This window comes from Harpia harpyja, chromosome 10, assembly GCF_026419915.1.
Source record: "Harpia harpyja isolate bHarHar1 chromosome 10, bHarHar1 primary haplotype, whole genome shotgun sequence".
Lineage (NCBI taxonomy): Eukaryota > Metazoa > Chordata > Aves > Accipitriformes > Accipitridae > Harpia > Harpia harpyja.
In genome coordinates this window covers 13,700,956-13,728,636 of record NC_068949.1, presented here as the reverse complement: position 1 = coordinate 13,728,636, position 27,681 = coordinate 13,700,956, and the positions used below count along the sequence as shown (strand labels likewise).

Sequence of the window (27,681 nt, the reverse complement as noted above, 5' to 3'; positions counted from 1 at the left end):
GTAGAGAATACCCAGGATTACAGAAAGGTTTCTAGTCTGGGTTTATGAGAGATGATTACAGTCATCATTTTTTATGCACTGATCAGATCATTGACCCAGGCAGTAAGGTTCGGTGAGAACTGAGAGTGTCAAAGATCATTCTTTTGGCTGCTGCTTGGACATAGCCGAGGTCAGGCCTATGGCACAATGTCCACTTTGATGGCATAGTAACAACATCTATGTCCTTGCAAAACACATACCTTCTACTCTGCATCACAAGACTCCTCCCTGCTGCATCTGGGCAGCCAACATTGCTGTCTGTAACCCAGTGACAGTAGTGAACAGGGTCAGCACCACCAGCAGTCTGAAACAAAGGACAACTTTGTCATTATTCAGAAATTACATTCATAATAGCAAACTGAGAATCAGGCTTGTGTAGATTCTAATGAGTCATAAATCAGGTCCGGAGTGTCACAGTCAGATGCTACTGTGATGGCTTGACCTTGCAGGTGGGCATAGCAAGCTCATGACCCTTGCTGCCTTCCCTATCTGTCCAGGCAACTGAAAACTCCTCTTTGAAAGAAAAGTGACAACTGTCTTATAACTAGCTTAGGATTTTGAGTTACTAGGAATCACATATACTGCTAAAAAAAAGACACAGGGCAACCACCTTAATGACAAGGGTTCTTAAAGCTCCTCACATGTGCCAGACGTGTTGTTCCACTCCTGCTACAGCAACACACATGTTGGGGCTTTCCCCCCACTTCCCCTTTATCATATTTCAAAAAGTACTGAGTCTGTTAATTAGCGTCGAAGAAATCATGCAAAACTAGCTGAAAGCAGCTTTTCTGCCACTGATCACTGACAAGCTATTAGGTCTGACATTTCCTTCAGCACGGTACTCCTTTGATTAATGCAGCTGCACAATTATTTTTTTCAAAATTTGTATAATACTCTCCCATGACAGGAATTGATTTATAAATATAAGACAAAGATTAGGAAGAGGTGGACTTTCAGTACAGGAAAAAAGGTATAATGAGGTTCACAGTCACAATCAGGGAGGCTGTTATACTAGCTGTGGATCTTGGACAACCAACTAAGGTAATAACAAGGATCTCTTAAAAGGCAGAGTGGGGTCAGCAGCACTTTCCTGTGATGGGGGCCTGTTGTTAAAAACACTGAGAGGACAGGAGAAGCATTTCACTTGTGGCAGACCGCATGCAGCAATTCTTAGTAACTGGACTATGAGAAAATGGTAACTGGTATGGCAGATCCCTTGTGGGAACTAAGACAGTCGGAAAGCAGCAGGCAGTGCTGCACAGAATGCCTCAGGCTCACAACCTGATATTCACCTAACACATCCTTACTCCCCCTCCCCTCCTTCGCACTGCCATGTTTCTTTTCTCTCATCTTTTTCTCTCCCACCCCTACCAAATGCTAGGGTCCTGTAAGATCAGTGGTCCCTCTTTTTCTGATAGTTAAACCAGGTCTTCAAAAATAACCACAGCGTGCTCTAAACCAAACTTCACATCAACCTTAGGACACTGCCATACAAACCATGTCTTATGAGCCATATATTCACATCCCTTTTTGTCCTACTGCTGCCCTTCTAATGGCAAAATGGGAGGAAAACAACTGCTTTACCCACTGCAGTCATGCTACAACTCGCAACGTGATCAGGATTCTGGCTTCCTTCCCTCCCTGCTGAGGTTATTTTCTCTCTTTTTCTTTTGCCTGCCTAACTCAGGCTCAGCATAAAAAGGGGTACAAAGGCTGCCTCCTTGACTGATCCCTTGAACAATCTCCCAGCTCTCTCTTCTGTGAGACTGCCAACACTTCTTCAAACAACTTACACAAAAATAAAGCCCCTCCCTTCAGCGTTTCAATCTGAATTATTGAAAATAAGTAGCTATTTTTTATCTTCTTGTTCTCTGCTGAGTCAAGCTGCCTCCAGCTGTCTATCCCAAAGCTCAACGTATGCTTCAGCCTCCTTTGAGCAAAACAGATTTTCTTGTCTTCATGCTTATATACATGAAATGTAAGAGAAACTTCACAGTTATTCTGCAGTTTGTATTTTCAAGTCTGAATGAATTTGCCATAAGAAATACTCAAACAGAGGGGTTTAGTCTGGATTTTTATTTTCAGCTTTTCTTTGGCAAAAAGCCACCACCCTGTCTCTGTGTAAACATGATCCCTTGTCCAAAATCATCAACTGGAGATGTTGGACTGAAAAGTGGAACACTTGGTTGGTTGTTGTTTCCAAAGCTTTCTATATGGGTCAAGGTAAACCCAAAACCCTCTGATGACTCTGCCTGGGATTCTTGAGGAAATACATCATACATGACCTTACAGTATGTCTGTGTCCATCTATCCTTCTGCTCTCATTCCTTCCTTTCCTCAAAGCGTATTTTTAATCCATTATCAAGTTTGAAATATAAGCAGTTCCAAAAAGTTGTACGAAAAAGGCCGCCGCATAGAAGACAGTCGTCTTAGCTGTAAAGTCTTAGACCCCAATGAATGTTTTCTTCCCTACATACTAAAGATACGCAAGCTATAAAATCCACTCACTCCTTAACACATAGAAAATCTAATCCACAGCAAAGATCGACCATGGGGCCCAATTTTAGAGGACTAAACCACTTCACTAGACCCACTGTTCATTGAGCTATCTGTCTGAGAAAGGCCATCCTATGTCTGACAGGTGGGTAGGTCTAGCAACATACTATATCTACAGACAGGGATATTCCCTTGAAACAGACAGCTTCAAATTCCTTTTCACTTCAGTCCTAAAAGTGAAACCTAGGTCTTCCCTATCTACACCGGGTACCCTTGCCACCAGGCTGCTAGCTACTCTTTTGCTACAGTGTTGGTCACTTTCATTTGCTTCCAGGTCTGCGTAATTTCCTGGACACTAATGAATTTCCATGCAAGGTTCCAGTTTCAGTGAATTAGCTTTTTCTAATGAAAAATGACACTGACAGAAATTTCTCTGCCAGCTCTCACATTGGATAACCTTCAGCAACTCAATTCACATCTTTGTTTCTCCATCTTGAAACAGGGTAATAATGCTGACCTCTTTCTTATAACCTTCTCTGAGATCTGTGGACAAAAGCATTGTGTAAGAGCGAAGTATCGTTATTATTTATTATTCTAAGCATCACAGAGATGATAAAGGAAAAGCAAAACATTAACTATGATATTCACTGAGGTAACAAAATAAAGCCATTCCTCTGGCAACACTTTTTAACTGTTACAGCTCAGACTTTTTTTTTCCTTTGGGTAACTATCTAAAGGATTGGTATAATTTCCCAATATAAAAACTGGAAAAAATACTTCATCCCTTAAAGTTAAGTAGGCAAAACCAACAGAAAAAAACATTATTTTGTAAGCATACAAACAGCCACTGATACTTTTGTCTCACAGCAAGATTTTTTTGTTTCCAGCATTTTCCTGAGCACACAAAGAATCAGTCATGAAAAAATCTCAATATTACAAACACCACATCCCGAATTCTACACTTTAGTGGTAAAATTCCTTGGTACCTCAGAATAAAACTTAAATTCTACTAACAAAAGCAAATTAAGCACTCAGTATCCTGCCACTTATATCATCAGCAAAAAACCCACACAGAACAATGTTTTATGGAATAAATTTCCATATCAATAAAGTATCTATGTATTTAAATATCATTCAGCAGAGATTACCACCCAAAGTTATTTCTCCCCACATTTCAGTGAGACTGTAAAATTTTACAAGGCACAGAAATGTTCAAGACAAAAAAAAAATCTACTCCCTTCTGCAGATAAGCTCTGGAGGTACAAAAATGCCAGCTAGGCTAGTAGTGATGACACTTTCTAAACACCAGTCCCATGAGGCTGAAGGGCTTGTAGTCACATTGAGAGCTTCTGTTAGAAAGGGTTAGATCTCTCCATTACTTAAAAGGGACTATTTTTCCAGTAATTGTTCACCTACTGTGTTAAATTCTCTGGATGATGAGCTCTAGCAAATATTGTTGCAGTGGTTTAAACCAGTCCCTCTTCTCGCTAACTGTACCTGTCCTCACACCCTGGCTGGGATTGTAGTGTGACCCCAGAGATGCTCCTGTGTAGGAAACATCAGCACCAGCCCTAGCTGCTCTACTTGAAATCCAAACTGTTGCCTGAAATCACCAAGCAGGGCAGCTTTCTATTCAATGCCCAGACTGTGAAGTGGACCAGAGAAGGTACAAGTGCAAGTCTCATCCTAGCTGACCTGGCTATAGGAACTGGGACCCCTGGAAAAAAGGCAGTAGCAAAGTCACAAGAGTGTGGTGACAGCTGAAGCCCCCATTGTTTGGTGACATCAAGATAGATCAACTAGCTAAGATTGAGGCCTTGTGCCAACAAGCCCATTAGTTTGAGATACCAAAGAAAGCACACACCATCAAATCTCAAGAGAAAAGGCCTACTTTACTTGATACAATCCTGACTTCCTCTGGAACAGGACAGAGACTGCACCTTACATTAGTTCTTTATGTCATATTTCCTTCGTATTTCATAATGATCAGAACTTAAACGTATGAACTCTTTCTTATTGTAAAACCTCTGCATAGAGATGGTGCCAAAAAAGCCTCCAAGTCCCTGCAAAAAGAATAGGAAGCTACATGTATCAAAATACATTTTGTAAGCACAAAGTTCCAGCTTACATGTCAATATAAATATAGAAAGCAAGAACACCTAGTAAGGAACGAACAATATTATATTCACTGACATTCAGGCTGCTGCAGCAGGTTTTGTCCTGATCTTCCTTTTCCCCACAGTTCCACCATCTTTCAATTAGCCAAGTACCAAAGCATAAAAAACCTTTCTAGAATCAAGGGAAATAGGACAAATTATTTCTCCTTTGCTACCTACATCTTCCTTTACTACATCTTCCATTTCCAGAGTCTTTTTCAATTAAGAGGCAATATAGCATGACCGTAAAAATTATCACAGGCTCCTAAAAGATCCACTTGGCTTTGGAAAGAGCCTTTAAAATGTTCAATAATTTCTGTCAGAGTGTTCAAAAGTCATTTAGAACCTTTGGAAAAGATTCAAACTCTGTGCCTGAGAAAGAGAATTATTTCTGTAATTGAAGGAAGAACAGGAAAACACAAGTTCTGTAATAGCACGTGGACTCCTGGGAGATTAAACAATCAGCTACTTTGTCAACTCAAAACATAAATTTGGGCTGCTTTTTTCTGCATTTGTTGGTTTCAAGGTGATAACTTATTATTTAATTAAATACAATTAGAGAAGTTTGCATAGGAAGTTCCAGATCCCTAACAAACTGTGTGTAGAAGCCGGTGAATCTTCAGAGATTAATTTATAGAGAGGGGAAATGAAAGTTAGCCTTCCTGCCAGTCTGTAAGTAATTTCATGCTATCTACAAACTGAATGCATCTACCTGTGCTACACTGTGAGTTACTTGCATACCTCAGGCACAGAGCTGTTCATTTAAAGAGACTTATTTCTAGCTACCTATCCTTTCGCCCTAAGATGGTTAAATGGCTGCTTCGTAGAGTAAAAAGCCATGCATAGAAAGGTATCTAAATGCAGTGACCCTCCTAGCAAAAGATGTCAATCACAGTAACAAAATAGGTCCCTGATGAGCAGCAGCATTAAGATGACATTATTGGGGCATCTATCTGGCCTTTCAATACCTTCAGACACGTTACTGAATTTCATTTGTCAGAAAAGCCCTTTGCTTTCTAGCTCTCAAACACAACTATATCCTTCTCTCAGGTGGGTTAGTCTGTTTCATCATTTCCATGCCATTCTGGGCAGACAACTAAACAAATTATGAATGAGAAACTGAACTTTTGCAAAGTTCAGAAGTAATTCAGAGTCAATTTCTATCCATTTTAGGCATAGAGGGGTTGTTTGTTTCCTTGTTCTGTTGGGATTTTTTGTATGGTGTTTGTTGTTGTGCTTTTGTTTGGGTTTTTGTTGGGGTTTTTTTTGCTATTGTTGTTTTGGTTGGGTGATGGTTGTTTTTTTTGTTTGTTTCAAAATCTTGTTTAAGTTCATTTATCCAGCCCTAAACAAATCACAAAGCTTAGTCTGTCTTTTCTGGGTGTCTTTCTAGTGAATGTCCTCACTTTCTTTGGTAACTTACTGCAGCCTTCAGTCTCTAATTGGGCATGCAATCTGTTTTTTACATATATAAACAGTTTCCATTGACATTAACTGGAGCCATATTTGCGGAATCAAAGATGAAATGCAACCATTAGTGGCTTGTCTGTTTTTGCTGGTTATGCTCACTCACTGATCATTGTCTGCAAGGCTGCTCTTGCATGATAGTGCTGATTCAGGGGACCAAAGCACTGCATCTTCCTTTTTTTTTTTTTTTTAAATTCAGAGCTTGTCTAGTGCTATTGCTCTATACAGCTTTTTATCCTGAAATATATCCTTGCAAGACAGACACACAAATATTAGGAAGGTTTACAGGGCGGTATATGATTGTTCTTGTAAAAAAAAAAATTCATTGGGCTGGGAAGTTTGGTGCCTTTTCTTCACTAACCAGCAAAAATGGGAGAGATTAGTTAGTACAGAGAGACAAGCACAGCAGATGCAATTAAAACAAAGTGCCTCATGCTGAATCAAATCTTATAGAAGGAAAGGGGGCAAAATTATAGCACAGTAAGGATAAACTACCACAAAGCTGTGAAAACCAGATACAGGAAAAAAATCATGAACCAGAAGACTTGCTTCCACCACAGGGATATATATTTGAGGTAGCTCCTTAAAAGAGTGCTGCTGCCAACTACAGAGACTGTGACTTGGCTACATGTCTTTTATCATCACTTTTTGCATAGTGTTCTGATTTTTCTCTTTTTCAAACTGCCAAGAAAAACTATTCAAAGCTAACCACTATTTTTTGGGGGGGTAGAGAGGAGCTCCTCCATGGTTATGCTTTTGAGCATGTACAAAGAACAACTTCTCAATGGTTCTGAAGAGTGCAGTGACAGGGTATTCTCAGCCCTCACTTACCTCACTTTAAATCACAGAGTCAGAGTATTAAAAGGACTACTCCATGGCCACAATGTCACTATGAAAATGCAGCGCTATTTCTGTTACAACCAGAGGGCCCTGAAAGTGATGGTTTCTTCTGAACTCTGCACTAATTTGCTACCATTAAAATTCAAACACAGATAGTTTCAGATGCTTTATTTTTGTAGCCACCAAAGTACTCTGGCTGGTTTGCTGTCCTCTCACAGGCTTCCCAACATAACTTCACTTGCATAAAAGCTCTGTATCATCAGTATTCACCATTGCTCTGTGACAGCAAGACCTAGCACCTCTCTTCATACTGTGGAAACAAACTGTACTTGTCAGGCTATCTGGATAGATGGGTTTCATATACCCAAATGCCTTGCGGGGGGTAGAAGAAGACTCGGTCTACCTCCCTCGTCTCTACACTGCAATGAACAATGGACTTTGCTGACAAATGCAAAGATGATGAATAAGAAGGAGAGACAAAAACAAGCCAGTGGTATACAGTCTTGAAAAGCAATCATGGAGGTAACTACAGTTGTCAGGCTACTACTTTTTCAACATTTCTGTATGTCACTAATTTTTCCAAATATCAGAAGACATACCAGGAAAGATTTATAGACCCATTGCCAGAAAGTCTTAAAATATATACATGTATACACACATACATAGACAGATGTATATACACATAACTTTCCCTACAAATTTGCCATCATTTTATCCTTTGCCCACCATAGCTACTTTTACAGAAATTATCATCTAAATTTCTTTTTTAGAGATTGCATACCATAAAAACAAGAAAAAAAGGCCAAACTGAAAAGCAACATTTACTCTATATGCATGAAACACCATAGTCCCTGGGATACTTAGCATCTCTAACCCTTTGACTATCTCACAAAACTTCAAGGACACTACACAGGGTTTTAGGAGAATTTCAGAAAAGCTGAGAATTTCAGAAAAGCTGAGAATCTCTGTCCTTAATCTGCTTACAGAACTCAAGTAAAATACCATCGCAAGGCCCCAAACGATATCCAAACACTGTGCAACATACTCTAAACTCCTACTGAAATAACGCAACAACAGCCTTAGACACAGTTAACACAACCATTACCACTCTGCCAATTTGGTTAATGACACTCTCTCTATGCTGCTTCTCCTTTATATCTTTAGGTTATCGAGGCTACAACAACCATCAGCTAATCAATTCTTCAAAGCCTAATGACAGAAATTATTCAGATTCTCACACTGGCAACTGTCAGTCCCAGATGGAATGAATCAGTAGCTTAATCCTTTACCTTGTCCTAGGGCTTTACAACATATATGACCCACAACACAGTGCTCGCAGAGCTGGTTCAGAATATTCAGGTCTCACGAGCTTGTTTTAGTTGTTATATTACTGCTGTATGACAGTAATTCTCAGGATATTAACTTTTCTGGAAATGGCAATGTTCAGCTGGACTGCTATAGTTGTCTTTCTCCCATTTAACATTAATGATGAGAAGAAAGAAAAAAAAAAAGCCGGGGGGGGGGATACCCACCAACATTTACAAGTGCTGCTTAAGTAGCCTTTTGCCTTTGAGAAGAGCAACCACACCTCTAAGAGTACATACTGAAACTGAAAGTAACACTTCTCAGGATTTGCCTGGAGGTTATTACTACTGTTTAAAATTCAAGTCAAGTTTCAGAGTGCTAAGTATTAGATCTGACAGAAAAGGTGTAATGTTTTTGAAGCTTTTCTGTGCAAATTGAATTTTCCATGTAAACCCAAGACCTTTTGTAGAGTTTCATAAGTAGAGAAGCATATGTACTCTAGAAGAGTTAATAAAAATAGGCAGTATTATTTAGAATCCAGGTTCAAGTCTCTATAGTCCTTACCACAGACTTTCGACCTTTTGGATTGCTTACCATCCAGGTGAAAGCCCTGAGCACAGGAGTCCTCATTGTTCTGCCTGATCTTTTCCCCCCCGACACAAGCACACACCTTCTCATAAACTACACCAAACACAAGGAATCTACTCAAAGGTCCCCAAAACCCAATGCATTCTTACGGAAGCTCTCCTAACCCGCTCTAATCAGCATCATCTAAGATCCTCTCTGCTAGATAATCAACATTTTATTATTTACCATAACTACACACTATAAATGACCCAATAAAGGGAAAAGAATCCCCAACTGCAAATTACATTAAAACATAATAAAATCCCCTTTCAAAGTCATTATCTGAACCACTGATGCAGTCAAGTGCAAGACGCATCTGATCTGTAAAAGAAATTTGTTTATCCAGCAGGATTTCTAGTCTTTAAGAAAACAGCATCAGCAGGAAGAGTCTCGCAATTTAAATCCCAATGCAGAAGAATCTCAGATACCAAGTAAACATCTTGCCAACAATTAGTTAAATACGAAGAGGCAGGATTACTTAATACATCAGACTCTAACCATTTTTCTGCCTCTTAATAGCACAGAAGACTTTTCAAAGAGTTTTTTCATTGCACTAAATTCAATCAAGTAATGTAATAATTTAATTTTGACAAGCCCCATAAATGTAACCCTCATGAATGTATAGTTCCCATTCTCTCCTTTGCCATTTAAAGCAGTGCCAGATTTCACTGGAGAGCTTTATGAAGCACTGAGATGCACAGAGGAAAATACAGAATCATCGAATAGTTTAGGTTGGAAAAGACCTTTAAGATCATCGAGTCCAACCATCAACCTAGCACTGCCAAGTCCACCACTAAACCACGTCCCTAAACACCACATCTACAGGTCTTTTAAATACCTCCAGGGATGGTGACTCAACCACTTCCCTGGGCAGCCCATTCCAATGCCTGACAACCCTTTCAGTAAAGAAATTTTTTCTAATACCCAATCTAAACCTTCCCTGCCACAACTTGAGGCCATTTCCTCTCGTCCTATCTCCAGCCACCTGACAGAAGAGACCAGCACCCACCTCACTACAACCCCCCTTCAGGTAGTTTTAGAGAGCAATAAGGTCTCCCCTCAGCCTCTTTTTCTCAGGCTAAACAACCCCAGCTCCCTCAGCCATTCCTCATAAGACTTGTGCTCCAGGCCCCTCACCAGCTTCATTGCCCTTCTCTGGACACGCTTCAGCACCTCAGTGTCTTTCCTGTAGTGAGGGGCCCAAAACTGAACACAGTACTCGAGGTGCGGCCTCACCAGTGCCGAGTACAGGGGGACGATCACCTCCCTGCTCCTGCTGGCCACACTGTTTCTGACACAAGCCAGGATGCTAGGGGCCTTCTTGGCCACTTGGGCACACTGCTGGCTCATATTCAGCCAGCTGTCAACTAATACCCCCAGGTAAAAGGTAACTGCTTGTCAAAAGCAACTGCATTTCCTGTCCATTTTTTCCCCCTACTTATTAAGCTTATTGCTCTCATTTTATCAAAATAGAAATTCTGTCACTGCAAACATAGTCCTAAAGTCTACAGTTGCCAGACACGTAAATGCGTCTTGTCAATATATTAAACACCGTGTACACAATGCATTAAGAAAGTTCACCCAAGCCACCAGGCTTTATATTTCTTTACTCATTCTTTCTCTGTAAAAAAGGTGCTCCAGAAAATTGAAGTGTAAATAAGGATGTGCAACTACAAACACCAGTAGTGATTTACAATAAATAGCAAAAATAAGAGGTTGTCTCCACATTTGCATCCAGCAGACTTAACCAGATAAGAAACAACCTGTTGTGCTCTAAACAGATCAGGTGCAATGACAGAGAGGTCTGTTTACAGGGTCTTGCATCATAAACTGATGAAAAAAAACCACAGAAAAGTACCTGGGTTTGGGAGTTTGATTAAAATGTAATGGAAAGCATCTTTTTAAATTCCTTTTATTTTTAAATTAGGATCCCATACTTCTGCACTAAAGATGGATGAATTTTCCAGAAGTCTGTGTTACCTTTCAGATAATTGCTTATTTACCAGTACCAGAAGCAGAGAAAATATTGCATACATCTCCATGAAACGAATCATGGAAGTTTCTCCATTTACTTCAGTTAACTTGGGCTTAAAACTTAAACAATGTTGGATACGTTTCTGTGTAGAGCACAGGATTCTCTGCCTGTCTTGAAGCCCTGAAGATGAGCATTTCAGCATCAGTTTTGCATGCTTTCCAATTCAGGACTGCTGAAGCAAGCTAATACACTCGGAAATTTTCAAAACCATTTTCAGCTTTGGATTGAAATACCTCAGTCTCATTTTTTTCAGCTAAAAAATAATAATTGAAAGGTGGCTCAGGGGAACAGAAATAGGAAATCACCTGTGTGGCAAATTAAAGAGGGGGCGATGTTAGCACAGTTACATGGAGGCCTGCGATTTGGCCAGGTTTCAGGCAAGGCTGTAAATCAGGAATGTCTACACAGCACCTGCCCCTTATAACAGTCATCTCCAGCAGCATATGTGGTATCTCACTCTTCCAAGTTATAACTTCACCCACACATTTTTCAAAGTGAGTAAAACCAAGTATTTTATTGACATAATACATGAGATAATGGTCTGCAAAATCTAATATGCTATTGAAAGATGACTATTATTGACGGTCCCAGACACTAAACTAGACACTTTTCAGAAATGAATCTTGAAACTGCTCATCCCCTGCCCCTTTATTCTATAAGTGCCCATTGATTGAGACTATGATGTGCATTCTCAAGCACAAAGGGTTAATTACTGTGTACTACTATTACTTAAAATAATTCCAGTAGAAAAGGCAGCTGTAATAGCCTATTGTGTACTTACTTTCAGGAAGACTGAGTACATTTTCTTTAGAAACCGTAGCAATTCTAACATTCCTGGCAAACAAAGAAATAATTACCCTTGCAGTCATTGGAATCAACGATGTGCACGCAATAAAAAAAAACAACTAGAAAGAAAAGTATCCATTTCAGCCTACTTAGACTGCAACAAATTCCCAAAACTCAAGGTATAGTCAACTTTAGCAACACAACTTGACAATCCTTTTTCTCACTCCCTCTATTTCTTTCATTTTATTCATTCTTTGGTAAAACATAGCTAAAATTTCTGTGAAGAAACAAGGCCTTATAAGTGCATACAGGCATTTTAAAAGCTGACTCTCTGTATCTTTTATGAGTCAGAGACAGGTAAAGGAAAACACAAAAGGAAGTTAGAAAAACAGAGAAAATAGAGGGAAACTTAAAGCGTGAAATCTTCTGAAAGAAGCCTCTCCACAGCACTTTCTATAAAACTGTTCATTGCTGGGTAGCTTGGAAAGCATCCCTGCTTGTTCACAGAAACAAGAAACCCCCTTAAACATGGGATTAATTCTAAGGAAATTCACAAATCCCACTGAGCAGTTCAGAGAAGACAGAGACAGGCTGTCCCTGCGGTAGGACAAATGTTTGCACAGTCTGGAAAGCAAAAGCTATAATAATAGTAATAAATAATAATCATTCCCAGGTTTTCTTGGTTTTATTCTCTTGCTCTGCTAACTTAGAAATGCTGGAGAAAACAAACGTTTAGCTCTTCATTAATTCATCTGCAGTGATTCCTCCAGCCAAATCACAAAATATAAACTGAGGAGATAGAGAATTTAGTTTTGTCCCATAGAAATGCCAACAGCACAGAGCTATGAGCTCAGCAGAGGGAACAGGATCAGATGGCAGTGAGGGTCAAATACGCTTTGCTCATATACGAGGTCAATGGTCAAGCAGACTGTTGCCTCTGAAATCACTGGTAAATTCAAATTCAACACATACGCAAGGCTTTTTATACAAAGGAGAAACGGGCTTGAAGAAGTGAACATCAGTAAGAATAGAGATTTCTTTCCTTGGGAGAAGCAATTGTGTGTAAATGATCTCCCTTGTACAATTAAACTTTTTTTTTTTTCCTTAGCATGCTAATGTAAAAGGATGAACAACCTAACAAAATGGTTAGCAAAGGGAATGGGAAATAATACAGCTTATTGTATTTCAGATTAGCTATGCTTTCACAAAAAAACTGCTCCAGCATGCTGAACAAAACACCATTCCCTTGTGGGTTAGATAGGAGAAATTACCTTTTCGGGTTTTAATTTTAAGCTTAAATTTATGAAACAGTAATCCATGCTCCATTAAAGATAGCATTTGCCAGTATAGCCAGCAAAGCAGGAATGTTTATGAGCTTTCAGAAGCATATTTTTTAAAGGAGAAAAATCACTGGAGTCAGCCTTTTCCATTGTTCACATAGTTCTCCATTTGGCAACACTCCAAAAAGGAACAGGCATAAGAAACTGTACAATCTGTTCTCCTTAAATCAGCCAGAGATTTTGCTTTTTTCTTATTCTTTGGTATAGAGGGATTTTTTGCAAGGGGAAGGGACAAAGTAGAAGTCAGAGCACTTTGCTTCTTTTCCCTTTTTTTTTTTTTAATATACATCCAGATATAACCATAGATCAGATCAAAGACCTACCACGTCCAGTAGCCCAACCCAGCCTGTCTGATAGCAGAGTACGTCACAGAAGAACAAGTACATGGACAGGACAAATGTAGTGTTATTTCCAAAAAATACCCTTTCAGTCTCCAGCAAATTGCAGTTCAGACACTTCTGGAGCCAGAAGCATTGTCTTGATATTTATAAGTCCTCAGTGGATTTGTCCCATTGCTTTTTTGAACTCATGTAAACCTTCAGCATTCACAACATTCTGCATGTTGTGTGATCAATTACTGCTTTTTAGCAGCGCTGAACTGACCACCTGCTGATTTCATTTGATATGCCTTAATTCTTGTATTGGAGGAGGAAAAAAGTGAACAAACTGTTCCCTGTTTCTGCCTCTCCATTATATTCTCTCTCAGCCATCTCTTTTCTAACCTGAAGAATTTTTCTCTGTATCATTGATCGTGCAGAAGTTTCAGGACCTCCTTAACACCATCCTATGTATCCTTGCCAGTTATACCCAGGAACTTGTTTCAATGTTGAGGAGAAAGAACCAGAAGTAGGCACAGTATTCTGGATGGGTTTGATTTGCTCTATTTCTTCCATAATATACCTAACACATTATTTGCTTTTTAGGATAGTACTGAGAATTGAGCTAATATTTTCACCACATCATCCATCAGGATGCTAAAATCTGATTCCTAATTGGAAACAGACAGCTCAGAAGCCATCATTTTGTATGTACAGATAGGATTATTTTTTCTCTTACATGCATCACTTTACATTTACCTACACAGAGTTTCATCTGCCATTTCTTTCACTCAGTGACTTCAGCTCATAAGATTTCTCTGCAATTCTTTGAAGCTGGCCTTTGTCATTAATATCTTGACATTCTTAGGACTGTCAATAAACTGTCACTTGTCTATTCACTCCATTTTCAAGATTACTTTGACCATGATAATTTTCAAGGTTATATGTTGGTCAGCACTGACTGAAATACAAACTTCTCTCTAACGACACCAGTACTTTTCCACTTTGAAAACTGATCATCCATTTCTATATTCTTTCCACTTTTTAACCAATTATTTATCCATGCAAGGACAAGGATATGCAACTTATGGCAACTCAGTGGGCATCTTCATTCCCTGAAGCTCCTTTAGTGAAGGTTAACTGTCAAGCACCTTCTCTATATTAAGGTAATCTGCATCATTGGAATTGCCCTTACCCACTTGCTTTTTGCCTACTCAAAAAAAATTTGACAAATTTGTGGGGCATAACTTCCCTTCACAAAAATTATGCTATTTCTTCCTCCTTTTGAAACCATTTTTGCAGAGTGATCTCCTTTAGAGCCTTGTCAGTGCTTGTCCTGGTCACAGGGTCAATGATTGATGTGCACTGATACAGGTTCAGTTTGCTCGTGAGACCTCAACTAAAGAGCCACAAACCCAGCAAAGAGAAAACACTTCAAGCAGTTAAAGGGAAAAAACAAACAGCAATTACAGAATCCTCCAAATGAGATACAAGTAAGGAAAAAAAAAGGTAAATCAATAATGTTTTCTCTTTCTACTATAGCTTAAACCCAGCTCCACTTTTGTGTACTACACATTCATTAGTCACGACAAGTCTTTGATCTTAACTAATAGACAAAGGCAGAGAACAGCAGAGTATTTAAAGGATCCAGTTGGCTTCCCTGTAGTAGTGGTGATGACATTTGTCCTTCTATTACCATAGATACTAAGTCAACAATAATAGTACTTGCAAATAATATCTCACCCAAATACACTGTATGCTATCAACAATCAGTATTTGCAAAATATCTGACAATGACCATCATGCTGGACAATTTCACAGGAACAAGAGGTTGGAGCAGTTCACTCTTCTGAGATTGATACTTTAATGAGCACAGTCAAAATTACATGTTTATCTGCAAATGCATGTTTCTCAAACACGTCTAGAAATTATCTCTATACTTTTATGACATGATTAAGTAGCCTCAGTTTGCTAGTACTTGCTCACAAGTCTTTGATGAACAGCTGTTCAAAGAATGTTCAGAGAGGTTATTCTTCTCCTTAACTAGTGTAGTGGCATAGAAGTAGAATTGCCTAAGTAGATAATTTTATTTATTTTGCTATTAGATTTAAATTATTTAACTGGTTAAGGATGATGCACCTTATTATCTCCCCCCAGCAATACAAACCCAGTTAAAGATTACATAAATCTACATAAAAAGTAGATTACATCTACTTCAAGATGCAACAGAGAATGCACAGAACAGATTGTTTGTGTCTCCATTTAATTACTTCTTAGATTTTTACCTCAATACATAACTCAAAATATTCATGCCTGCATATCAAAATTCAGAGAATTAGACAGTGCCAGACAAGATATATGTTTTGTTTTTTTCTGGGGTACAATAGCAGCCAGATAAGGAACTCTCTGAAAAATTGATTGTTCTTCTTTCTCCCAAATACCAGAGAGAGCGTCTGAAGTCCCAGTAAAGTTTTCCAATTTCCTTTAAATGTTGTCTCTCTCACTTTTTTCCCCCACTTCTGAATAATTCCTTCAATGTTTAAAATGCAACACTCATCTTTTTAATAGCACCAACTGAAAGATTCATATAAACTGTTGCAGAAGAGTCTTTGTAAAATAGATGCTGGAGAAGCAAGTGAGCCACTGATAATGGTCTTATTTCAATGGCTTGGAGTTTAGGCTGAGAATTCAGCATACCTTACCAGGTTAGTCAAATCACCCCACCTTATAGTTTGGGCTGCTGGATTGATAGGGCTGCAAGGCACTTATCGTCTCTGTACCAGGATAGGAATGGTAGCCTTTGGCAACAGCACAACACAGGCATTTGCTAAACTAACTTATGTCTGAGCTACAGTCATTAGTAAAAGTATGTCTCTAGCTTAGCTTAACTGGCTTTGGAAGTGAATCGAGACAAACTTTAATTAAAGTTCAGTTAATTATGCATGAGAGCCTCCACATAAGGATTAATGTGAAGTGACTATTCCACTCCAGAAGGTAATTCAGATTATTCCCTTTTGCTTGTGTCCTCCCCACATGAAGAAGCCAATTATAGATCAATCACCCTATCCCCCACTCAGCTGGACTTTTAAGAATAATTGGTTTAGAAACACAAATAATTTCATCGACTCCAATAACCCCACCTATGTCCTTAAAGGTGTTCACCTCTAAATGAACTAAATTAGGCCTTATGCTTATTTTGCATACCTTTCTCCTCCCCGTGGCAACGGGAACTTCTACATTAGTATTCAGAGAAACTAGAGTAAGGTAACTGTTTATTTAAGTGTTCCACTCTAGGGAACACTATTCACATCTTATATTACTACCAGCATACTCAAAAACCTCTTCTAAGAGAAATGCTCTAGTCAAAATGGAAATTATGGTTTCACGCAGAGATTACTAAGAGATTTCCTTTGGTCTGTGCTGTGAGGCAGTCTGATCAGACCATTGCGGCCTTCCCTGCCAGCCTCAAATCTCCAGGAAATGGCTGGAAAGCAGTTATTGTTTTAATCACAAATTTCAATTTAAATAACCAGCCAAACTTATGGCAGCTGCTGTCCAGTAAGGATATAGCCTTCATTAAACTCTTCAATTAAAATCTCTTAAAATCCAGAAGAAGCAAGCATATGCATTTTGTGCAATATTAAATTAAAAGTACCAAGATGTCTTCGGCTCCTTTTGGTTTTGCTTTTGCAAAGCTGGAGAGCAAAGTTTGTCAAATGTTCATACCTTTAAAATATATCTACTCCATGAGGAGCATGAACCCAGAAAAAATTCTAAATGCCGAAGATCAGTTTTTTAATGAAAGAGAGATCAATCTGACCAAATCCTACTGGAAGACACTGTTTTTAACAGTCCTGTGGCACATGGTAATACTCTAATGGATCTTCCAGTTGCCCATGTGTCCAATCAGCCTAACTTCCTAAGCTTTTAATCATCAGTCCCTCTGACTGGATTGGTGCTCATCCCACACTGTCAGCCCTCGGACTCCCCTGGAGCCTGAGTGTCTGAAGGCACAGGCTGAAGTTGCCGCTGTGACACTAGTATACTGTGAAACCATCTGTGCAGTCTCACAGCAACTGTTCATCTAAATGTCTTCAAAATGCAACACTGATGGGACTTTTCACTTCTGCTCAGTAGGTGATAAGAGAGCATTTTACCCCAAGCTGTGGCCCAGATGTATTGGACACTAAATGCATTACTTTTATTTTGATTTCATTCTAGAGTGAGAATAAAAACCACCCTCTGCAATGCATCAGCTCACCCATCTGTTAGCTGCCATGGCATTTGCTGTGTGGCTCCTTCCAGTTACTCCCTGACGCTAAGCTACTACACGGTCATTCATAAACCTTCAAGGAATCTTCAGGCCACAGGTCACTTGGCTTATTTTAAGAGTGAATTTTCTTTCTGCACTGGAAAATGCCTGTACTGTACCTGCTACCTCCTCTTCCCTCTTTCTCTCTGTCCCTCCCACCTTCCAAAGCTGAACTTTGTTAATGTGTTATCTGGAAAAAAGAAAGCTTTCACATGAAGTCACTGTTTCACTAACTGACATCTTCATTCTCTCCTGATATTGCCTGAACAATTTTATTCTCATGTACATACTTATCTTCCTATTGCATGTAATTGTGTGTCTAAGTGGTTAATGCAAGTGTAATGATGCCAATTTCCAGCCTGTCAAAGTTATTCCAGTGATACAGGTCAGTGGCTCTCCTATTCTTCCTCTTCACTGAGCTGATTGTTATAAATTCACCCTAGAGACTGTTAAGCTGGAGGACACCAAAGGTAAACCAGGCAGCAACTAAACCAGAACCTATGGAGAGCAAAAAGAGCTGGGAAGGCTGGCAAAGCAGTTCACATCATCACAAGCAGGTGATTGGTTGCACAGTGAGACTCTTATGAAATATTTTATTAATTCATTTTCACTCCACTTACTGTTCCTACTTACTCTAAACCTCAGAGTTTGCTCTGCTGCTTTGGTTTTCCTTTTAATTGTGGAGTAGAAGGTGAGAAAGCAGTACATTGTTTGTGCAACTAAAGATAAATGGGTTATCTACCTGAACACTAGAAATTTGCAGTTTAAGCACCAGCAAAAGGATGCTATGTATAGTTTCAGAGTTACTTCTTTAGCTAGAAAGACAGTAGAGGCTCCAGAGGAGTGTTTTGTAGGAGTTGGGCTATAAAACCAAGAAAATTGGGCTACAGGGGCATGAGGAATAGCAAGTTTGTAGAGTTCAGTGGCATGTGAAGAGTCTCCAGGGAGCATTTACCTCGTTTACATGATGTTTACCCACACCTCATGGAGCTTAGAAACAGCCAGTGTCATGGCTCCAACAACAGAGGTAATTTTCGGTGCAGAGAGGAACAACCATATGCCAGTGCACAGACTGAAAGGTAGTGTCCTGGTTTCGTCTGGGACAGAATTAATTTTCTTTCTAGTAGCTGGTATAGTGTTATGCTTTGGATTTAGTATGAGAAGAATGTTGATAACACACTGTTTTCAGTTGTTGCTAAGTAGTGTTTATACTAAAGTCAAGGATTTTTTTTTCAGCTTCTCATGCCCAGCCAGCAAGAAGGCTGGAGGGGCACAAGAAGTTCGGAGGGGACACAGCCAGGGCAGCTGATCCAAACTGGCCAAAGGGGTATTCCATACCATGTGACATCATGCCCAGTATATAAACTGGGGGGAGTTGACCTGGGGGAGGATTGCTGCTCAGGAACTAACTGGGCATCAGTCAGCGAGTGGTGAGCAATTGCATTGTGCATCACTTGTTCTATATATTCCAATCCTTTTATTATTATTATTGTCATTTTATTGTTGTTATTATTATAATTAATATTTTCTTCCTTTCTGTTCTATTAAACTGTTCTTACCTCAACCCAAGAGTTTCACTTCCCCCCCCACCCCGATTCTCTCCCCCATCCCACTGGGTGGGGGGGAAGTGAGTGAGCGGCTGCATGGTGCTTAGCTGCTGGCTGGGGTTAAACTGCAATGCTTAATGGCAACTACCTGTTGCAGATAAGAACAACCCATCCAGCTAGCTGAAGAAACACCTCTTTTTGCAATCAACCTCTTTAGACAGGCCTTCCTGCACTCCCCCGCCAGAGGGGGATGAAGAGAGCAGAGGCATAGCATTAGAGGTTTTTTTGTTTTGTTTTTTATTCTTGACCATCTCAGGAGTCTTTCTTTCAAAGGATTCCACGGAATTCCCTCTGTAGATGAAAGCCAGTGCTTTTTGACAAAAATCAAGGAATTCCTTGACTTGCACTGAAGTTAGACACAGGACTGTCCTACACTCAAAAGCTCAAGAAAGAGGACAGGAGGTAAAATAGAACAGCATTACAAAAACAAATTTGTAATGAAAATCTCCAAACACTAGTCTTAAATCTCTCTGCTATCCTGTGGATACAAGAAGTCACACCATGAGGAGAAATAAACAGCATTCTTCCTCAGCAACGCAGTTCCAAACACTTTCCCAGACGCTCATTATTCACTTTTCCATCTGGAGAGTAATAACCTGTAGCAGTGAAAGGCTAAAAATCCATACATGGATCCATTTCTGGTAACCACATCATCAGAGTTGCAAAAGGAGTGCTGGAACTTACAGTATGCTCCACTGATCCTCACTTTCTGTTCAGATGACCTGTTTAATTAATACCCAGAGCTTGTTTCTTATCAGGTCTAAAGGTCCCAGCTAAAAGCAGAGCCTATATGTGCTCAATAACGTGAAAATACCTAGAAAGATGCGCCAGTCAAGCATGATACCCCTCAGCAGGAATGGTTCACCCAATCAGAGAGGTTAAGGTATGCCAGCTACTCAAGCCAGGTGGTATGCAAGGGAGCAAAGTGGCTGTCATTCATATCTGGTCACCTTTAACTGTTCTGGCCATGTAGAATCATAGAATAGTTTGGGTTGGCAGGGACCTCCAAAGATCATCTAGTCCAACCCCCCTGCAATGAGCAGGGACATCTTCAACTAGATCAGGTTGCTCAGAGCCCCGTCCAACCTCACCTTGAATGTTTCCAGGGATGGGGCACCTACCACCTCTCTGGGCGTTCCAGTGTTTCACCACCCTCATCGTAAAAAATTTCTTCCTTATATCTAGTCTGAATCTACACTCTTTTAGTTTAAAACCATTACCCCTTGTCCTATCGCAACCAGCCTTACTAAAAAGTCTGTCCCCATCATTTTTATAAGCCCCCTTTAGGTACTGGAAGGCTGCAATAAGGTCTCCCTGAAGCCTTCTCTTCTCCAGGCTGAACAATCTCAACTCTCTCAGCCTGTCTTCATAGGGGAGGTGCTCCAGCCCTCTGATCATCTTTGTGGCCCTCTGGACCTGCTCCAACAGGTCCCTGTCTTTCCTGTACTGAGGACTCCAGAGCTGGACGCAGTACTTCAAGGTGGGGTCTCAGTGGAGCAGGGTAGAGGGACAGAATCACCTCCCTCAACCTGCTGGCCACACTTCTTTTGATGCAGCCCAGGATACGGTTCGCTTTCTGGGCTGTGAGCACACACTGTCACTCTAGATAACTAGTAGCCATTCACAGGCATGAAATTACTTAATATTGGGGTAACTTACTCCAATACTTCTTTCATGCTCCAAACTTTTTGATAAATTAAGTAGTCAAGACAAAAAAAGAAAAGTTATCCTCACTATAGGAATGAGGGCCAGGCAAAGTGATGTAATGTATCACCATCACATCACATGGAGTCCACCATGTGCACGGGACCCCTTTTCCCTCACAACAAGCTCTGGCCTGTGAATTACAGCAAGTCACTGCAATTCCACACAGGGGGCAGAGCATGTGTAAATGATGTATCGGGAAGAGTCATTAGGTTTTTGGAAGTCACTTGGAACTGAACTCAAGACTACATAAACAATGCAGACTCAGGTAACTTCCCTTAACCTAATAAATCTTCTCCATAAGAGAGCGCAAAAATGTGTACAGTGAATCAGAATGTGCCAAGTAAATTGCATTTGTTTTCCTCAGACTAAGATAGCAGAGGAATATTTAGCGCTGATTGTAGAGACCTGGGTTAATCCAATGCCTCGGTACAGGTTTATTGGCCAAGCCACTTTGGTTCTCCTGGATACCAGAAGACCCTTGAGTCTACTCCCTTTCCAGTCAAGAATATCTAGAAAGGCATCATGATGTCATTTCATAATTCATGGAAAGAAATGTATTTTCCTCCTCTTGTACTCTTGTATGGTCCAACTAACCAACTATACCTGATGTCAGAATTTAACTACAGGTGTGACAAAACCAGCTAGTCTCAAAGGCAAGAACACCTTAAATCTGTTTCCAATTCCTGTTCAGATTTAACACACTCATTTTTCATTTTCCTATGTGGAGTAAGATGCCACAGGAAAAATAAGTGTCTCTCACACCCTATTTGAATTAGGAATTGGAAGCTTGCCACATTTTCATTTGCACTAAGAGAAGTAACAGCGAGATAACATCTAGCATGTTTGAGCAATTTTGGGAGATGCAGTAGGTAAGGAGATCTTCAGACTTTGGTCAGACATGAGTCTGGGAGCATACAATCATGTTTTGAAGCTCAAGGTTTTGACTTTCATTCCCCACCGGTGGTAAGATACTGCTTTATGACAGACAATGTGTTAGAAAAGGCAACTCTTAGATACCTGTAGGGACTACAAGAGACACAGAGAGTAGCGTATCAGGTCAAGTGACAAGTTCTCTCCCTTTCTGGAGTGATGAATGGGATCGCAGCCCTTGTTTTGGGATAGGCTCAAGGCTCTAAAGTCCATGTCCCAAAAGTTACCACAATTCAGCCTGAGAAAAGCTCAGAGACATCACTCAGGTGCTCCTACCCTGGCCCAAAACACAAAGCAGACCAATGCAGTTCCTTTGTGTGCTGCTACAGTTTCTGGCACTGTGCAAGAAAAGAACATACCCCATCTCTGTTCACTTACAGAAACAACAGAAATCATTACAAATGACAATGACAAGATGCCCCAAACTACCAAGCAACATAGATACATAGATAAGTAAAACCTAATGCCCTCTACCTAACACCCACCTTTTGTCAAAACACACATTGACATATTTTTTCTGAGCTTGCAGCCTCATCCAAGACACTGACTGGGAGAATACAGAAAAACACCTAAAATAATAGTTTCCTTCAAAACCAAAAATCCTATTAACACTCATGAAAAATGGCCAATAGACAACCAAAATCAGAGCACAGTAGCTATATCATGTGCTTTCTTGGATAAGCCCATAAGAATGAGGGCAACATTACAGATATCATTAAAAGCAGAGTGCTAGGCACTCTGGCCCCTGGCCAGCAGCACAACTAAGTGACAGGCTACATCTACTGCGAAACAATTAAGTTAAGTTTTATGGAGGACTGCCCCAGAGCGACGCCTTTCCCACCCCAAGACGACATGGAGAATATACAACAGCTACACTAACTCTGGGGAAAGTGACACTGTGCTAATGGGTTTTGCTGAATTCAAATCAAATGGCAGGATAAATCTGCTGAAAGAAAACTTATTCTACTCCACACTGATAAGGGCTTAGTGATTTAAATGCTCATCAGAAGGACAACCACTGAGGTCTTGAATTGCTTGTTTGAAAATAAGCTGAGGAAGCTGTGATTTACAGAGATCCCAAAACTTGCCTGTTTGGGGTTTGATTTTTTGTTTTGGCAGTTTGCTATTTTGGGTTGGTTTTTTTTTCTTTGGGGTTTTAGGGTGTTTTTTTGGTTGTTGGTTTTTTCAGGGGTTTTTTGTTTTGTTAAAGCTAGTAGGAAATTAGTTTTATTAGTTACGATAAAATAATGTTTCGGGCTTTTATTTTAATCTGATACTATGTGACTGGGGTTTTTTGTTTGCTGCTTTGATTGTGTGTATCTCTTGCCTCCAAAACAATCACAGCCATACCTTATACTTTACACAGCCTTGTCTTGCAACCTAACATTTACAGCATTTATATCCTAACCTTTTATACCAGCAACTGTTGAGCTATCTTTTTGCCCTTTACTTGACTGTATTACATGCAGTGAGAATGGGGTAGATCCCAGAGGTATTACAGGCTCAGTAAAAAAAAAATAAAAATCACAGCCTTTTATTTGTCATAGGTTTCATTTCACATCTCATGTCATGTGCAATGATTTGTGTATTTCTTATTTTTTGACTCAAAACTGCCTAAAGTCAATCCACTGATGTTCCTCCTCACCACCCGATAATTACAGCCTAATGGGTCTGAGCCACAGAGCATATCTGCTAAGCACATTGATGTTCTTCACAGGGAGAAATGGTTTCTATGAAGTTAGTGCTCTTGGAACCGAGCACCACTGCACATGTAGGACAGGATATCACCTGGGGGAAGGCGGGAAGAAGCAGGTAGCTATTCATTAGACCAGGTATGTCATCAATCAGCATCTCTCACAACAGCTCTACTAGAGACACAAGGTTTCAGGAAGACTCCACTGCACCTCCTGAAGGGACCTGGTCATTGAAACTTCAGCTTTGCACTGTTGCAACTCAGAATGCCACCTTCCTTCTGTTTGATGTGTCACAGTCATCACATGGAAGACAGCAAAGTGGCCAAAGAGATGCTTTGAAAAGTATGAATACTTTGGTAGAATGACCTTGCTTATCAATAGAATTTCATAGACAGACTGTAACTGCCTGATTCCAAATGCCACTTGTACTAGCAGTAATGGGAAATAACTGGGATCTAACAGCCTCATAAGATTACATATGCACATAAGGCTTGGCATGAGAGATAACTCAGTGGGGTTTTCTTTCTAAACTACATATGAACTTTGATTAAGCAAATGAAAATCTTAAATCTAAGCTTCTCTAAGAGCAAACTGGGAAATGGTTGACATGAGGACCCACCAATAGAGTAATTGTTGCTAAGGCATTAGCAGACAAAGCACAGGTGACTGAGGGTGTCATCATAAAACATTTCTTAAAGCCATTTGCACAATGAAAGCACTAGATAGCGTTTTATAGAGTTTGCTTTTCTCCCTGCTCTTATGAATCGCTGAATGGTTGCCACTTCAGGAAACCATTCCAAAATAGTTTACTCTTCTGAGTAAAGCCAGGCTACCACCAGGACAATTTTCTTCCTTCTGTATTGCTCTTTTTTCTCTTCTTCCTTTTCACTCTTTGCTTTACCTCTTGTTATATGAAAATCACATTTTATGTTTTATTATTATAGACATTACCTTGGAAAACTGCTAGATGGTGCTAGAATATATACATATACAACACTATGCTAATACAGTGGTTTAGGCTACAATCCTCATCCCTAGATTTAGTCTTCTGATGCAATCACCTTGTGACTGCTTGTTGTATATAAGCCAGCAAGCTGTGTCCAGGACAGCTGAGTCTTATTTCCTCATACTCAGGCGGGGGGGGGAAGTGCACACAAAGACTCAGCTGTAATCATATCAGGGCCCAGGTCAAGGAGATGAGCTGACCTGTATGCTACCCAGTGAGAGTGTGCAGGTCACAATTCTACACACACATAAAGCAAGCATGCAACTGTATGAATTCTATATTCCTAAGGGCAACCCATCCTGCATAAAAAGAACATCTTCCAGACACCATTGTGTTCTTTCTCAATGCAAATAATCTTGGAAGAAAAAAAAAACAAAAAAAAAAGGAGGAAGCAGGAGAAGGGAAAAAACCCAAACAAAAAACAAAACAGAAAAAAATCTGCTCCAAAGCAGGTCTACAGCAAAAGACAATTTTGTCAACAGATGCCCAACTTGTCTGCAACTCATGTTACCACTTTAACTGATGTTAGTGACTCTGGAGTGGTTTGTGTGGGGAAGTTTAAACATGATATATCATAAATATATGTGATTATAAATGAGAGATGCAGTTAAAAAGAACTACCATAACATACAGAGGAACACACAGGGTCACTCTGGAGCAATTGGGATTACACAGTACAGAATTTGTCCATAATCTACCAGAGCTTTTATATTAAAAAAAAAAAAATTAAAATAGACATTTAAAAATGGTATTATTATAATTGATTCTTAACACTAATGGGTAAGCATGTGGACACTGAGGGAAAAGAAAGCCTCAAGCAGACTAAGCCTAGCTTTAATTACTGTTAATCTGCAGAGACATTCACATCAGAAATATCACCCTGGCATTTTCCTGTTTACCAGCTGCAGATCAAGCTCTGTAACATTTAATCTTTGTAAGTACTTGCCCTTTGAAAACCTTGATCTCCCTCACCTTTCTCTCAACAAATCACCTCCTCTGCTCATACTGCACAGCAGTTTCTGCCAGCCTCTCCCTGACTAGTCCCCCACAAAGAGACCTGGGGAGCTCTCCTTCCTAACACCTCTCCCTGCTTTGTAGCTTTTCCTTCCAGGGGTCCCACACCAGTGTTGGGGATATCAGCTTTACCCTGACAAACCAGAACCCTGGGAGGCTAGGGCAGTCACGGACACACTCCTAGTGGTGGGCACCATGTCTGGAAAAACAACAAGAATTTGCCCAACAGAATTGTATAACTGTCATTAAAGACAAAGTACAGTGCCCAAAGAGCTGTTGAGATCAAAACAACACATGGACCAGCCTAGAAGCACAAAAGCCACTCCAATGCTACTTGGAAATGCTACTACAAAGATCTAAAGCTACCTTGCTCCTAGATAAAGGCAAAGTTAGCACCACCTTACTTTAATAGACCTACACTTTATCAGATGGCAAGCACCAATGACCACACTGGAACAATGTCTGTCCTTCAGGCTAGCAACATCTGAGAAGGCTAATACCTCTTTGCGTTCAATTTTGCCAAGCTACTGTATCCAGTAAGTTTTAGGATAAATTGATTTTTTTTCAGCTTCTTATGTATCGGAGAATCACACAGATATAAAAGAGTTGTTCAACAGAAAATTTCAGAGCATCAGGTGCCCCTGAAATTTTTCAGAATAAAAAGTAAAATAAGAACAGAAATGATAAAGCTAATTCACTTCTTAGAAATAACAGTCTTGTTTAGTTGTGCAAGATTAATCCCTTTTCTCCAGGAAAGTAAGCCTGCCATCACATACATCCTATCTCTTATGCTCTTTCAGACCCATAGGTAACTGGACCTACCTCCAGAAGAGCGCTAGAAGTTTCAGTTATGCCTCATGCTTTCCAAGACCAAAATTACACAGAACCATTTTCCCTTGACCTCTCCTTTTCCAACACGCTATTTCTACATTTTTTAAGAAACCATGTATAATCATGGTAAAAAAATCTATTAATACCTACTTCTATAGGTATTTCAACTTGAGATTTTTAGTAAGGCTGTGTGACATTTCCAAGGAAGAAAATCACTGGCACTGGATTTATCAACTTCTTTTTGTACTTTCAACATGAAGCATGAGAGAAGATTTTAATTTCCTTGGGAAAAGAAATAAAAATTACTGTTGCCCTGTTGCTACTCAAGACTGAGGTGAGCATTTGTTCTTTGCACTAAACAACAACAACAAAAAAACCTGAATGGGGAGAAAAAGCCCATAAGATTAGCACATTTTAGCAAAAAAACACAATTGCCAACAGAACTTCTGATCAAAAAGTATCTGGGGAGTATAACCCCCTTATTAGCTTTATTGACACTGTGACATTATTATTATCTGCAAAAACACCAATTAAGAAAGATTTTAATTATTTTTCCCTCTGTAAAAAAAAATAAAATCCATTTGTTCAAACAAGTCAAATTGAGGATTCGGGTCTTTCTTTAGCAAAGCATTCAAGCACATTTCAGACTACTGCTCTTTACCTAGAATTGTTTTTGTATCAGCCCATATCAGGCAATGTCTATTTCCCATAGCTACTTTTTAGATAAATGGCTGTACCCTGAGAAAGAAGCTCCTTTTAAATACAGCAGAGAGCACTTAAGTACCAATAAAACATCCAAATTCTGAGAACTGCAGCCTCGGGATGGTCAACAGAACTTTCCAGACACTATGAATCCCCAGGCCACACAGCTAATGAAATCAGCATTTCATTATCTGCTTTTCCAAACCAACAACCAAATCACAGCAGAGGAAGTTCAGGTGGCAGCTAGTAGAAGAAAATCAAGCTCATCTGGCACTCATCAAATGAAGACTCCATTATTCCCAAAACAGTCTTCATATAAGGTTAATCCAGCGTTAATGTCAACACATTCATATTTCACTCACTTTGGTCAGTTCTGCCTGATACATATCACTACCTCAACATCAGCTAAGCACAGCTTCTCTTGCTCCCACACATCTGCATGCCTTGTGGCTATGCTTTTTTCCAGGTGA

At 39.8% G+C, this 27,681-nt stretch overlaps 1 long non-coding RNA gene across 3 annotated transcripts in view; it reads right to left on the bottom strand.

Moving 5' to 3' along the window:
* The window catches only part of LOC128147328 (uncharacterized), a 135,971-nt gene that overhangs the window by 103,930 nt on the left and 4,360 nt on the right, over positions 1-27,681 (bottom strand). For all 3 annotated transcript variants that reach the window (XR_008237001.1, XR_008236999.1, XR_008237004.1), the window contains exon 2: positions 240-343. This is a non-coding gene — a long non-coding RNA (uncharacterized LOC128147328). The remainder of the gene's footprint in view (positions 1-239; positions 344-27,681) is intronic.